General features: G+C 41.5%; 1 long non-coding RNA gene across 1 annotated transcript in view; it reads left to right on the top strand.

Annotated features, from left to right (window-relative positions):
* The window catches only part of LOC126260164 (uncharacterized), a 63,880-nt gene that overhangs the window by 14,747 nt on the left and 34,728 nt on the right, over positions 1 to 14,405 (top strand). Inside the window, exon 2 of the long non-coding RNA XR_007546615.1 lies at positions 12,495 to 12,764. This is a non-coding gene — a long non-coding RNA (uncharacterized LOC126260164). The remainder of the gene's footprint in view (positions 1 to 12,494; positions 12,765 to 14,405) is intronic.

The raw sequence follows: 14,405 nt of genomic DNA, 5'->3' as shown, positions 1-14,405 counted from the left end.
TTCATTCGGGTAACAGAAGGCCTTCACCTATGATGAATTAAATAAGAGGCTTAAGTGTCTCTCATCAGCCAATGTACGAAACTCGACAGAACTATTATTGGAATAGTTTATTGGAAAAAGAAGCACATTTTTTGAGTAGATATCTTTTTAATTTTCAAAGTTTCAGGTTTGAACTCGCTTAGCCTTCATTAGAAATGAAGCGCAAAGGCTTGTCTTCTGTATTTGTGAATATGAAAGTAAATTCATATTGTAAAGACGTTTCATTGTACATATTTTCACTTCTCTGTATACGAAGACACAATGTTTGCAATTTTATCTACCTGCACGTATCTTTTGTAGCTGGATGGTCCCGATGCTTCAGGATCTATAGCTGCAGTATTATCTGTTGTCTTGATTTGTGACAGATTTAACCACTGTCAGATATTTGGATTACTTTTGACTCAAACAACTCGATAAAGTTCATTTGCAAGTTTCCGACTTAATACGCCAAAGTATGAAAGTATAGAGTTCTGTATAATGTAGTCTAGTGTTTCTACCATACTCGGGTAGTCTAGTGTTTCTACCATAGGTGAAGGTCTTCTGTTCCCTAATGAGCTTAAACGCCAAAAACTCGCACACGAATTTTAAAAAAATATTCAGTCTCACATTATGTAGAAGGTAGACGTATTTTAGAAATAATCTGTGATCAGTGCGACAACTTATTGCTTGAATTAAAGCAAGTTAGAAATTTGCAATTCAAGTTGATAAACAGCGTGACTGTGGGATACGTCAGATATCACTAAACTACAGAGGTTTAGTATTTTTTCGGCCGTTAGTAGGGTGAGCAAGTTTTCCAGTAAGTGAACGAATTTTGTGATGAAATGCTCTTGAAACGGAATGGATGTGTTGGAGTACGTACCGACGGTGCACTGTGGATTTCATGTGAAAATTAAATATACTAGCAATAGTTCCGAATGCTGTATTGCAAAATACCGTTAAAGTTCACGATCTGGTTAGAGCTCGTGCTCCGAAAACTGGTCTCTTCGAAAACTTTGCCGGCCGCGGTGATCTAGCGGTTCTAGGCGCTCAGTCCGGAACCGCGCGACTGCTACGGTCGCAGGTTCGAATCCTGCCTCGGGCATGGATGTGTGTGATGTCCTCAGGTTAGTTAAGTTTAAGTAGTTCTAAGTTCTAGGGTACTGATGACCACAGATGTTAAGTCCCATAGTGCTCAGAGCCATTTGAACCATTTCTTCAAAAACTTACATGACAAAATGGAATCAAATTTCAGCATATTTACTACATACGGAAGTGCAATGGCTGTCAAGGGAAGGAGATCTGTAACGGGTTTTAGAGTTAAAAAATGAAGTAATATATTTTTTAAAAGATAATTCTGAATACGTTAATTTCTTCCAGAGTGCAGATCGGCAGGTCAAGTTACGCTACATATCAGTTATATCTGATAAACTTAACGAGCTAAAAATGCACCTCCGTGGAAAGAACTAATATATTTACCTGAAACACAAAATTCAGGCTTATATGAAAAAAAATTAAACGTTTGGAAACATAAGGTGAAACAATGCATTTGAAGTGTTTTCGGGTAATGATGACTTCATTGCTGATAAATTTGGTTTTGATTAGCTGGATCGTATCATAATTTGCCGTTTGATAAGTTTGCAAAATAATTTCCAGGAGTATTTTCTACCAGAACTAGAGAATAATAAGTTATATACGATTCTAAATCCTTTTGCAATCGGAATGGGACACGTCAAACATATCTCTCTAAAATAGCAGTAGGAATTTGCAGAATTATTCTGTGACTCAAATCACAAATTTGAATTTTCGTGGAAAGAACTAAACAGTTTTTGGCGTAGTATTAAGACAGAATTCCCGGTACCGCTGGATTTAGCAGTAACAGTTCTTCAGTTAATTATGATCACTTAATTTTATGAATCGTCATTTCTGATAATGATGGTAATTAGATTACCGCTCAAGTTTTCAGATCATCGAAAATGTCATGTGACTAGCGCTGACGGACATTAAAAGGCCTTTGGAGCGGCCGTTTTAGAATAAACAATCAAATCTACTGCATTGAATGAAAATTTGGATTTATCCAACGTTAAGAAAAAAATTTGTCATATTCTTATGTTATGTGATAAATTAATTAACAGTGTATTTTTTACGTGTTATTACTCATTTATTTTTATTTTTTCCATTAATAGTGTTATAATACTATACTTCGATCACAGTTCTTTAAACATTTATTTATTTAATATACGTATTTTTTCTCGAATATTGTTCGTGCGAAAGGATTTACTCCTTCACAGACTAAGCAAAGAGGGTTGCTGAATAGCATTCATCGAGAAAAATAAATGCAGCAACTAGTATATTATTACTTTGCACTGATTATATTTATCACAGTGAGTGGGAGGTCGCAAAGAAATGCTCATGTACGAGAGGAGTGACCGGCGAAAAAGTTTGAGAAGCCCTGATCTACAGATGGAGCAGATAACTTACTACACGTGTGGAGGACACTTGTAAATAAGCCTTGAACCACACTTGGCAGGGATTCACTGCTCTAGCTATGCAGAGAGGCGTCAAACTACGCAGAGCTAAGTAATTGTATGAATATAAGAATCAGTTATCTGGAGAAGCAAGATCCGATCTTAATTCCGTTAGTTTTACACCAATAGCCCGAATTTGTTTCCCGTTCGGTAACAACGATCGAATAAATCGTCTCTCTTCTCACCCTCATCATCTTTCTTCCCTATAGCCTTTATCTCTTCCTCTACATGTACTGTACCTTGGTTTCAGTATCAATGTAAAACCATTTGTCCTTGCAAACTTATAGTAATTTTTAACTCATAATCGGAACTTCTGCGATGTCGTATCGTAGCGTAACAAAAAGACAGTCAGCCATGAAAGGAAATGGTCTGTGATTTTCTGGCGTGGGAACCGGTTTCAGGCGTACAAAGACCAGCTCCAGATCAGTAATGTGTCCATTGGTGATACGTGGTGTCGATGAGTGGAGCCATTATATATGCAATACACACATCTCGTCAGTGGTCGGAAGATGATCAATGTACTACTGAACCGACACCACACAATAAAAATATACACAATTTGCATGCGATCTGGACTTTTTCAAGACATCCTTTTGTTTATTTTTGCTTCACGCAAACACGTTTCAACACTTTTTATTCTATCTTCAGTGGGCTTTGTTATTATTCTGTCTCATGTAACACCAGCAGTTATTTTGTGCTTCTTGTTTGACACGTGCTACATTCTACAGGTCTTAATCGTTTCCTGTCCTTTCAGAAGTGTTAAAACACGACACTATCGCTATTTTGTGACTTTGCATACGAATTTTGTATATTTGACGACAAAAAAGGTTTCTGTCTTCACCTCAGGTGAGATGTTTTAAAACGCATTGAAATGTGACTTTCCTCCTTCACCACCAGACTATACAGAAACTCCAGACATTCGCAGAACCCGTTTGTTCTGAATCTGGGGAACTACGACCACAACCATAGATGAAAACATAAAAGACCAAAAGACATACTTGTAAAGACCCAACATCTATGGCCAAGTACACGCAAACACAACGGTACAGGTGAGCCCCTGTTAATCAGACGCCATTACTGGATATCCAGCTGGAACACACTTGCCGAATAACTGGCACCACGTAGGGAAGCCGTACCGTGCACTGCATGCAGACAAGCTCCACACACCCCCCACACAGTGAGATGATCTATGGCCGATCTCCCACTACTGTGTAACGATCTTGATTGTTCCAGGAATGCAGCGGCTGCAGCAAACTGGGATACATCGCCATCGCTTGCCACGGTAATGATGCATGATACCCATACTAACAAACCCAACCTTGCATGAACTATCGCAGCTAGTAAGCCACTACTGCTCTTACTACCCATCCCAATGTCGCAGAGGTTTTTTTTCCCACGGCACGACCCTTGGCACTTTTTTCCCTCTGCTCTTCAAATTGCTACCCTCATTCGCGTTTCGTCCACTACCTATCACCTGATGGACCGTGTTAATGCGTAATCTTACCCAGACTCACGGATAACACCGCAGCCCAGCATCCTGTGATCCACTTACTAGATAACTAACATGTTGACGGAGGTGACAGTAGGTGCGGGCGTGGAGGGGCCCCATCTCTTTTTTTACACGTGTTTTATTTTGCAATGAGACATTCTGGGGTTCGGCAGCGGTCGTGCAATATGCTCGCCAACCTCTATAACTCAGCGAAAAAAGGAAAACACCTCAGAACAAATTACTCATTCATACGGAATATAACAATCAAATCTCTCCACTGAAAAGTCCTCAAATTGATCTCATTGGGAGGGTTACCTGTATTGCAAAGGATCGCTGATACAATGAAAACACAGATTAATATATACAATTGTCACTAAACGTGTTCATAAGACTTTCAATAATGAAGGGTCGCCCGTTCAAAGTTGTGAAGTTGAGCGAAGTAAGTGAAATGCATCACTTTTAACTAATGTAGTTTATTTCGTTGGTGTAGAGTTTGCGATATAATCTGATGAGGTCAGTGATACTCATAAAAAAATAGAATTTGTTGTAAGAACGGTACAACAACAAAAAGCTAGCTTGAAACTAAAAAACGTGGAATATTAACTATTCACGAAGTGCTATAGAGGGGTTAAACATGGGTGTGCAACATCGTCAAATTAGTAATTAACAAAGATTCCTCACAAAGAAGATCGATTTATCAAACCAGATGGCGGATTGTACACTAATTATTTATGAGCGGTTTGAACTAGCAACAAGGAACTCTGCTAGCGGACGTGCAGCTGGCGTTCCAATTGGTCTGAGCAAGTCACAAACGCAACTAGCCGGCCGGTCTGACCGAGCGGTTCTAGGTGCTTCAGTCTGGAACCGCGCGACTGTTACGGCCGCAGGTCCGAATCCTGCCTCGGGCATGGATGTGTGTGATGACCTTAGGTTAGTTAGGTTTAAGTAGTTGTAAGTTCTAGGGGGCTGATGCTGATGACCTCAGATGTTAAGTCCCATAGTGCTCAGAGCCGTTTGAACCGTTTTGAAATGCAATAATTAAAGGAAACGAATACTAAATCGCAGTTATGAATCAATGCAGATGCAACGCAAGTTGCGATTTAAAGAACACGCTAGTCGCGAGTTGCTCAGAGGTAAAAGGACTGCGCTGCTGCGAACTGAGAGACTTACTCAAACAGGGACCACACGCCCCTCTCCTCCCTCGATACAACCACACTCAGTCGCCCCATAACACGACGTCCTCGAGTGAAGAGTCTACCACGATTACCAACCTGACAACCGAGGATTTCACATTCCGGCACAAGTCGCAGGGGAGAAACTGCTAAAATTCTTGAGTATCACCAAGCGTGTGTTTCTTAGTTTTCTGAAGGTTGACACACCAATTGGTATCTCGCTGCTCATTGGGTACAACAAAAATAGTGGTGGGTGGCTGCTGGAGTTCCCAGAATACGAAACGTTCTCACTCCGAGAAAGCACAAAATGACGGATTCACATACTTCAGAGCCCTGGAGGGGGAGCAGATTTGTCGCGCTAGCGAACACTTCCGTGACTCAACGGGATTTAGCAACTTCAAAGGGAGTGCTCTTTCCTGCCGAAAAGCAAGAACGGTCACAGGCATCCCGTGTGTTCTTAGAATTTCGCGGCCGTTGAGAAGCTTAGGGAAAGAGCTCTGTTCTGAAGCGAGCAGCTGTCAGGCACAATGCCGACTCGTCTGCGTTGTTTCACACCAGAGAAAATTGTAACATTGTTCTCACACCCGCTACATGCGTTTGTTCTCCCAGCGCAGTTGAGGAAACACAGATATTTTCAGATAAAATAAAGATCACGTACCGGTATGTAACAGACCAGTGATGTTACAGCACATTTACACCGCTGTCGCTGTTTTTATCCGTTACACACACTTTATTTTATTTAACCATGAAACACAGGGTCTCTGTCGTCATCTCAATTGACAATAACACGCGAGATGACGACAAAAACTTAGTATTTTCTGATAAAATAAATGCACGTGCAACGGCTAAAAAGAGAGATAGCGAGGTAAATAGGTACTGTAATACGTCTAAAATAAAGGGAAGCAAGAGTGCAACATACGCAATGCGTGGTAAGGGGAAGCGAGGGAACAGTGTGCACTTAACCAAAATATTGTTATTTTGAGAAATTCGTAATAAATAACCTAAAACTAACTTCACGTGCGATTGCTGTAATTTCTCCACTTTTACTACACTTGATTAATGTACATGTGGAAAACAGTGCAATGAAGTTCAACTGTGAACATCACAAAAATGTGATTTTCCACGATTCCCCACCCAATGAGTTAATTATCTGCAATGGTTTCGGGAACGTGCACTTGAGAATGGAAGCTAATGTTTGGTATACACTAGTGAAAATAATCGTCATTTAAATTATTTGGCAGTTTCTGTTAGGAAATTAGACTAGTGAAATGTATTTAAACAGTAATATGGAATGTGTAATCGCTTTGAGTTTCACATTTCAACAATTTTTAAAATGTTCACTCTTGGATAAGCAGTCATCACAAACGTAGTCTTGAGGTGACTTCTCCGGTTCCTGCAGCATGAGTCCAAGCAGAGCACCCAAGACCACTGCACTACAATTCTTCGTCTTTGCCGGCCGCGGTGGTCGTGCGGTTCTGGGCGCTCCAGTCCGGAGCCGCGCAGCTGCTACGGTCGCAGGTTCGAATCCTGCCTCGGGCATGGATGTGTGTGATGTCCTTAGGTTAGTTAGGTTTAATTAGTTCTAAGTTCTAGGGGACTGATGACCACAGCAGTTGAGTCCCATAGTGCTCAGAGCCATTTGAACCATCTTCGTCTTTACCTACTTCTCTACAGATGCAAAACAACTCATAGGTAGTGATTTCAGTTCTTTTTTCTTTGGCTGGTTAGCAAGGCTTTCCCGTTCTTGCTTTTCAAACCAGTCTATTGTTTCCTTTTATTTTTTACTTTCTTTTTAATTTCAGCTTCTTTTTCACCAGGATGGTACTTGTTCTCTTTCAGCGCACCATTACACCATCAGCCATTACACAGTAACGTGATCAAATTCCACAAGTTACACTGTTATACAGATTGCAAATCCATACAATGATACAATGAATTACATTTTCAATTACATATCCAGATAAAAATAAACTATTCTTATTTTCTGTTTACTGGAAATAACAGGAAACTTGCCTGCTTTGTCTCACACTGCCACGTTCCACGGTTCAAACGGAGCCTGTCTTCTTGTCTGTCTGTTTGTTACTTACAGGAATCAGTAGAGGGCAGCAATAGTCCAAAGTCGTTGTGTTTATCACAAACTTCATATATTGTACGTATACAATTACTCGCTATTTCCTTAAATTTCAACCTTCCAGTACAAAATAAATAATAGCGCTGAATGATACAGAATAATAAACAAAAACCATCTGCAGATAACACAGAAAGTTCTGCAGCATGTTTGGGTAAAGCAAAAAGAAACGAACGGTGTCTTCAACAAGCCGCAGTTTCACTTCAATTTTTCTTAGAAAGCAAGAAAAGTAAACAGAGCTACAATACCATGAAGACGATTATGAATAGTTATGTTTAGGTAAATGGTTTTGTAGAACCTAGAGCAGAATCACGAGAAATAGGTCTTCAAATAATGTTAATGAATTAATGAATGCATGAGACATTTAACAGCAATAGTGAAATTCAGTGATGTTGCACAAAGCTACTTGATAATGGAAATCGTCCTAGCTCATCAGCAGTAAATGATGACAAGAAGTCAGCATACGCCACCACGCTGCCACAACTCTCGTTTGCAGCCTGGCAGAAGAGTTGATGCAGCATGACTGGGTTGTGGTACCTCCCGATAACACCATACGTGATGTGGAAATACAGCACGAGCCACAAGTGATTTGTAGCTGATCTAGCTTTTGTGCACGGTTATTTATTATCAGATCTGTTTTTCCTTCGGTACATAGCATTTGCTCTGCAGCTACCTCAAGTACACTATCATACATGGCAGCTCTGATTTGGGCTTCCCTTTGCCAGAGGTGGATCACCATCAGGGATCCCTGAGCTTTCGCTCTTCCTCCCTTCAAGTCCAGCCGGCAGCGGTGGACGAGCGGCTCTAGGCGCTTCAGTCCGGAACCGCGCGACTGCTACGGTCGCAGGTTCCAATCCTGCCTCCGGCATGGATGTGTGTGATTTCCTTGGGATTGAGTAGTTCTAAGTTCTAGGGGACTGATGACCTCAGATGTTAACTCCCATAGTGCTCAGAGCCATTTGAACCTTCAAGTTCACCCCACGTATCCATTACCATACTCCGCCACCAGGATGGGAACCAACATGGAAAAACTCCCCCCTTTACGGGGAAAGGACCTTCCAATTGAAGAGTGCCTTTAGCCACATTGTGGGGTGCCCATGGGGAACCATGTGGAGGCTGTGCCACTACCGCTGACAATATGGGTATGGTACCGCGTTGTATTGTATAAAACTACTGCTAGAGAAAACCAACGTTTCGGCCACGACTGCAAATCAATAGGAGTTCTGGACAACTGCAGTATTGGTCACCGAATAAGAAGCCACCAGCAGATGAATTATTGACTGTATTTGACGTGTTTCAAGAAGAACCGGTCATCAGATCGCCATGAACATCTTGGTGATCAGACTTACAAAGACAGTATACACTATGTGATCAGAAGTATCCGGACACCTGGCTGTAAATGACTTACAAGTTCGAGGCGCCCTCCATCGGTAACGCTGGAATTCAACATGGTGTTGGCCCACCCTTAGCCTTCATGACAGCTTCTACTCTCGCAGGCATACGTTCAGTCAGGTGCTGGAAGGTTTTTTGAGGAATGGCAGCCCATTCTTCACGGAATGCTGCACTGAGGAGAGGTATCGGTCTCAGTCGGTGAGGCCTGGCACGACGTCAACGTTCCAAAACATCCCGAAGGTGTTCTGTATGATTCAGGTCAGTACTCTGTGCATGCCAGTCCATTACAGGGATGTTATTGTTGTGTAACCACTCCGCCACAGGCTGTGTATTATGAACAGGTGCACGATTGCGTTGAAAGATGCAATTGCCATCCCCGAATTGCTCTTCAACGGTGGGAATCAAGAAGGTGCTTAAAACATCAGTGTAAACCTGTGATGTGATAGTACCACGCAAAAAACAAGGGGTTCAAAAACACGAACACACCATAACACCACCGCCTGCGAATTTTACTGTTGCCACAACACACGCTGGCAGATGATGTTCACCGGGCATTCGCCATACCCACACCATGCCATAGTATCGCCACATTGTGTACCGTGATTCGTCACTCCACACAACATTTTTCGACTGCTCAATGGTCCAATGTTTGCGCTTCTTACACCAAGCGAGGCGTCGTTTGGCATTTACCGGCGTGATGTGTCGCTTATGAGCAGCCTCTCGACCATGAAATCCAAATTTTCTCACCTTCTGCCTGTCATAGTACTTGCAGTGATTTCTGATGTAGTTCGGATTTCCTGTGTAATGGTCTGGATAGATGTCTGCCTATTGCACATCACGACCCTCTTCAACTATCGGCGGTCTCTTGTCAGTCAACGACGAGGTCGGCCTGTAAGCTCTTGTGCTGTACGTGTCCTTTCACGTTTCCACTTCATTATCACATCAGAATCAGTGGAACTATGGATGTTTAGGAGTATGGAAATCTCGCGTACAGACGTATGACACAAGTGACAACCAAACACCTGACCACGTTCGAAGTCCGTGAGTTCCGCGGAACGCCCCATTCTGCGCCCTCACGATGTCTAATGTCTACTGAGGTCGCTGATGTGGAGTACCTGGCAGTAGGTCGCAGCACATTGCACGTAATATGAAAAACGTATTTTTGGGATGTGTCCGGATACTTTTGATCACATAGTGTATAAGAATGATTCAAATGGCTCTGAGCACTATGGGACTCAACTGCTGTGGTCATAAGTCCCCTAGAACTTAGAACTACTTAAACCTAACTAACCTAAGAACATCACACACATCCATGCCCGAGGCAGGATTCGAACCTGCGACCGAAGCGGTCGCGCGGTTCCAGACTGTAGCGCCTAGAACCGCTCGGCCACTCCGGCCGGCTGTGTATGCAGACTCAGAGTTCGTGGATCCCAAACACTCGACCAGCACTAGTGTCGTGTACGTAGTCGCCTTTACAGACGAACTACATATTCTTAAAATTCTGCCAATGAACCGGACTCGACCACTCCCCTTCCCTACTGCCGGTGTTTACATGCCCCCTCCATTTCAATCCACAAAATGTTTCAAATGGCTCTGAGCACTGTGGGACTTAACATCTAAGGTCATCAGTCCCCTAGAACTTAGAACTACTTAAACCTAACTAACCTAAGGACATCACACACATCCATGCCCAAGGCAGGATTCGAACCTGCGACCGTAGCGGTCGCGCGGTTTCAGACTGAAGCGCGTAGAACCGCTCGGCCACACAGGCCGGCATTTCAGTCCACTTTGCAACATTATGCCTTGATATTTAATCGACGTAACTGTGTCAAACAGCACACTACTAACGTACTCGAACATTATGACTTTGTCTTTCCTACTCATCTGCATTAACTTAAATTTCCCTGTCATCCATGACACCAACTATAAATTTTGTCTAAGTCATCTTGTATCCTCCTACAGTCACTCAACGACGACACCTTCCATTCACCACAGCATCATCAGTGAACATCCGCAGTCTGCTGCTTACACTGTCCACCAGATCATTTATGTATACAGAAAATAACAGCGGTCCTGTCACATTTTCTAACAGCTATGCCAAAAATCGAGTTCCAGAAATGTTTCGAAGATTGAAAAAAGCAGTGGTTAAGCGTATAATACCTAATAGGGACTATTTTGAAGGGTATATCGTTGATGTAGGCGAATAACTAATATTCTTTCCTAAGAACAGAAATTGCCGATTTGACGCACCTGGTATGAGAAACTCAGGTTCCAACAATCGCTCTAGCTATCTGCCTGCGTTGTAGTTTACGGAAGATGGGTGCGAACAGTTACAGATTGTGACCTGTTGTTTTCGGTGATCTAGCAAGTTACTCAGTTTTACACTATTTCGCGATATACAAACGGCGTTAAAAAAGTTTTGCACAGCATTAGGTAAACAGGAGCCAGCTTCTCATTCGCCGGCGACCACCATTCATGGCACATAATACAAGAGCCAATAGGCAACAGAGGTTACGCTCTCCCTCCACCGCAATAATCTACTGAAATAAAGTTCCCTGTCCTTCTTCCTTAAGCACCAATGAAATGATGACGTAATGGAATGCGCAGTGCATAGTAGTAACATAATATAAGGGACACTGCATAGCTAGAACGCATGTTGCAAGTTTTTGCAGACATTTTAAAGCCTTTAGTTGTTCATTTAAGAATAAACGATCTCAATAGTTCAGAAAGATTCTCGAGCTACCCCCACAGCAAAATACTTGTCCCTTCGAGTCTCATCAGTAGCCAAAAACCTTGCTTCGGTATGATGAGTACTTCGCGAAATATTTATGATGGAAGCGTTAAGTGCATAACTGTTGGCATAGGAAAAGAAGGACGCGACTAGTAGACCACTAACAAGCTAGACATAGATTATACAGGAAAATGTCTGCATATTAGCAAGAACTTGATGATTTAATGATTGTATGGTGGAGGTCTTATCACGTTTCCACGATTGTGTACGTTAGTTCTTTTAAAATAGTAGTTCTAGATGCGGTATGTAATACATTATTTGTTTTACTTACGTTTCTGATTTCAATGAGGATGTCGATTTGTAAATTCGATTTAACGATAAGCATCGGACACAAATTTGATCATACAATAACAACTTACACCTGAAAACATACATAATATTAAATTTAAAGGACAACCTGATTTTAAGAAAATGAAGGAAAACTTTACTGGTGCCCACATAACCTGGCCACCTTGACATATTATCATGGCCTTGATCCTCCTGCGAATCCAGAATAGAAATTGTGATCTGATCGCTATCTGTGATAGCGAACTGGACGACGAATGCCTTGAATAACATCAAGGAATATGTCTGAGGATGTCTTAATTAAGTGAAACTGCTAGTGTTTTATGGAAAACTGATTGCAATTTCGACTGCACTCTAAACGAAATCTTCATATATAATCTATCAAGACATTATGAACAAAATTATTATGTATAGTTCTAGGTAAATATCTTATTTGTGCAAAGAACATTTATTTTATTTTCTGCTGTAGGTGGTAAAAGACTGCGGCACGGCGGAATTCTCGAGGTAGCGTCTGTTTGCCAGGTAAAATAAATCACAATTCTGGCGTAGCAGGCAACTGGATCCATAAATTCAGTTACGACTCTACCAAGGACAACCTTTGATTGCTTCATTATCCGCCGACGCCACAACATCGTTCTTCCGCTGGCGTTCATTTGTTTAACTCGTTCGTTCGTACTCTGCTTTCCTGATTCAGACGCTTACGAGCAACAGCCGTTGCCGAAAATAAAATGAGCAGCGGGTGAGCGCACTGTTGCATCTGAGGCGCCTACAGTCTAACGGCGGGGCACGGGTCGGCGCCTGCCGTGCGAATTCGTCACCCGCTGACGTCATCGGCGCCTAATGACTGCCGCTACGCCACCAACCGCCGGTGGGATATTAGCGACGCCTGGCACTCGCCGCGTGTCACGAGGCGAAGAGAAACACAACCGGTGCAACTGATTAAAAGGGTATGTATGGGAAAATGGTAAGTATAAGCTAACGTAACTTTTGCTGTTTGAGAGATAACTGAACCAAATTTTGCACATGTCGTCCTTATGGTATTCGCTACAATCTCAAATTTTTCAATTTTTGTATCACAGAACTTGATCGCGACGATGCTGGACATTTTTAAACACAGACTATCATTCAGGAACATTTTCTCAAAGATTACGTATCACGTTCACAATGTGATAGCTTCTTTTTCGTGATTTAACAAATCTGTTTACCATTTTTAATATCATTCCTAGAACTCTCACACAATCAGTTTTTAAATGCATGTGAATGACGCATAGCAACTTTTGCTTCCCAAAATTTTAAATAAATTTGGAAATAATGTACTTTGAAAACATTTGTATCACGGAAAGCTTTGTTACAGTATCTACAAAAACTGTAGCAAATTTCACCTTTTTATCTGCAAGGTTTGAGCAGAAAATATACTTTATGTACTGAAAAATATAAGTTGCGGGAAATTCAAAAAGAAGATTTTATTAAGATCTAAGCCAGAAACAAGTACCTTAATGTTGGCCTAACCACACATTTGGTCTTCTTGGCCCTTTTCTTCTAGTCAGATTCTTCTGGATGTGCCCTTTTGGCAATATCCTTCAATGACATTTCAGAAGTAGCATTACGCGTGTTATCTACATTCTCCAATAGGTTTACAGCGAAGCAGTCTGCTACAATCCCTAGTCTCGTAAGGATCCTGATTCTTCCAGTGTTACCATCACTGAAAACTTGACGACTGACATTTAAGACTTATTCAGGAAGACTGTGTTTATGTAAATTGGTTTTATTTTCTGCCTTTGCTTGCTTATATTTGCACTAGGATAAATCACACAGTTCATGTACAGGCTTAACCTCAGTTGACAACTGGTGGAAAAAAAATAGCCTTCTGTATTGCCTTCAGATCTCCTGTGTTTCTCTCATTTGTTTGTCATAACGTATTGCAAATTGTTGACCTCTTTACTAGGGTGACATTGTGACCCACCCAGTAGCTTTCCAATTTTGAGTTTTACACCTCTGCATTCGCGTTTCAGTTTCAGAAGCCTTCCACAATCCTCTTTTGAATGTGCTGCACATATTCAAACTTTTCTATGTTGTACTAATTTCCATAAGCTTTGCTTTCTACAAATGACCTGAAAGCACTAGAGTCATCATCACCAAGATATTTCACATATTTAACTCAATGTTCCATTTCACTTTGTTGAAATATTAATTTCATTCCTGCGAGCTCCATCCCACTACTCTTACACAGGCTGTTTCGTGTTCCATTTTCCACTGTTCCTCTACTTTCTTATCATCTGATGTCTTCTTTGAGCAGAAGTAGCCCAAATTTGTTCATCACCTGCATATCCAAAACTTTTCCAGTTTCAGCACTTATGTCAGATTAAGTACCATGTAGAGAGGTGTGGCCCCTTTTCATTCAGTGCTATAACATGAAACACACAGATCAGTAGAAGGCAAAGGGTTATTTATTTCTGTCTGAAAGTCTGTTTAGAATAAAACTGACTACCTTGTTGACAAAAAGCTATTGCATTCTGATTTCAAGGCATCCACAAGATGATTATTTAGTATTTTGTATCTAGCAGATGGAGATGTCATATTCATTATTGTACAAAAAAAAAAAAAA

Source organism: Schistocerca nitens, chromosome 5 (genome assembly GCF_023898315.1).
Source record: "Schistocerca nitens isolate TAMUIC-IGC-003100 chromosome 5, iqSchNite1.1, whole genome shotgun sequence".
NCBI lineage: Eukaryota > Metazoa > Arthropoda > Insecta > Orthoptera > Acrididae > Schistocerca > Schistocerca nitens.
This window is presented reverse-complemented; position numbering and strand designations above follow the sequence as displayed.